Genomic DNA, 1,954 nt, shown 5'->3' on the forward strand with positions numbered 1-1,954 from the left:
GTGTCCCAAGTGCATGACCAGCACTGAGCCGCATTGAAGCTCATGCAGTTTTCTCAGCCCACTCATCAAGTCAGCCCAGGTCTCTCTGTAGAGCTTTCCCACCCTCAGGCACATCCACACTCCCACTCAAGTGACAAAGCTTTCCTTTTGGGCATGTTCCTCTTAAGAGAGTCTCGTTGACCCAAACATGGGCAGCTGGTTCTCTAAGAAATCAAGGCAATTTGCAGCACTCCAGGACTGTGTTTTTGAGGGTCTCATTGACCCAAACATGGGCAGCTGATCCTCCAAGAAAACAAGGCAACCTGTGCACTCCAGAAGAACACCTGTAAGAGATGCTTCAGATGGGAGGACCACCCCGAACCTGCCACACAAACATCCATATGTGACTCTAAAGAAGAGGAGCCTCTGAATGCCAAGGTAAGTTCTAAGGCATTTTCACTCTTTCAGTGCTGATCTAGAGACTATTAAACTTTTCCTATTCCCTGCTTTATAGGCTTCCACACAGTTGTCTTTAATTTCTGCTGCTACTATTTGTATTCTCTGGCATTACAACTGCTTCTCATACAAATTCATAAACAGCAATAATTCCAGCTCCAAAAACCCCCATATGTTCTAAAAAGACATCAGACAATGTGTGGGAGGAAGAGAGGTACAGCGAGGAGGGGAAATGCTTTGCCTAAAGTCACAGAAGGACAGTGACAAGGATAGGAACATTACTATTCATGAAGCAGCTCTAAACCCAGGAGGTCCTAAATTGCTAGCCAGAGAACTTCACGGCAGGAAGCAACAGAGCCAACTAGCAACGGGCATTTCTGGTGACATCATACCATTCTTAGGGAGAAGTTACAGGTTTGTTGTTTGGTTTCAATCTTTTTTCTGTAAGAGGAAAGGAGGGAGGGTTATAGAGTGGGGGAAGAAGGCTGTAAGCCCCATGAGAAAACTGTTATGATTACCATTTTCAATCTGTTATGAAAATTAGCCATCACAGATGATGCCAAGTGTCCACAGGTGACCTCAGTCTCCACTGCATTGTAAAACCTGTTAGAATGTGATCCTATGGTCACACTGGAGTCCAGCGTGGCATTTTGGGGTTTCCTTGTTTTGTTTGGCACCAGTGCAGTCCTGACAAGTACAACTACGACATCCAACAGTGAATCCTCTTGAGATAATGATCTTTTACATTTCTTGAAGACAGAGCCTAGACAACTACCTTAGCTTGTGTTAAAATAGCTGAAATGGAAGGAGATGAATGTAGTCCTCAGCTCATCCTGCAGAGGACTGCACCTTCACTCCCTAAAACTCACTGCCTTCCCTTTCAGCATGCTGCCCAACTTACCTGCTGTTTGTAAGATCAGCATAACTGGCTATAAGTGACTCACATTTGAACACAGTCAAACCGCTCAAAACCATCACACATAGAATCAGAGAATCAATCAGGTTGGAAAAAACCTCCAAGATCATCAAGTCCAACCCTACCGTGGTCACTAGCCCATGGCACTAAGTGCCACATCCAGTCTCAGCTTGAAAACCTCCAGGGATGGTGAATCCACCACCTCCCTGGGCAGCACATTCCAATGTCTGATCACTCTCCTTAAGAAATCTCTTCCTGGCATTTATAGAGGAAGGAATGGAGAAAAGAGTGTTCCATTAGCCTTTTCCAAGGGTGGATTTCCCTTTCCTCAGCATATTGATCAATGGGTGAAACCTTTAACACACATACTCTATTGCTAGCATTAGGTCAAGGGGATGCTCTCAAGTATGCTTATGAGGAGAGGCTGAGGGAGCTGGGGGTGTTCAGCCTGGAGAAGAGGAGGCTCAGGGGAGACCTTCTCACCCTCTGCAACTCCCTGACAGGAGGTTGGAGTCAGGTGGGGGTTGGTCTCTTCTCCCAGGCAACCAGCAGCAGGACAAGAGGGCACAGACTCAAGCTCTGCCAGGGGAGGGTTAGGTTGGA

This window comes from Acanthisitta chloris, unplaced genomic scaffold, assembly GCF_000695815.1.
Source record: "Acanthisitta chloris isolate BGI_N310 unplaced genomic scaffold, ASM69581v1 scaffold30871, whole genome shotgun sequence".
NCBI lineage: Eukaryota > Metazoa > Chordata > Aves > Passeriformes > Acanthisittidae > Acanthisitta > Acanthisitta chloris.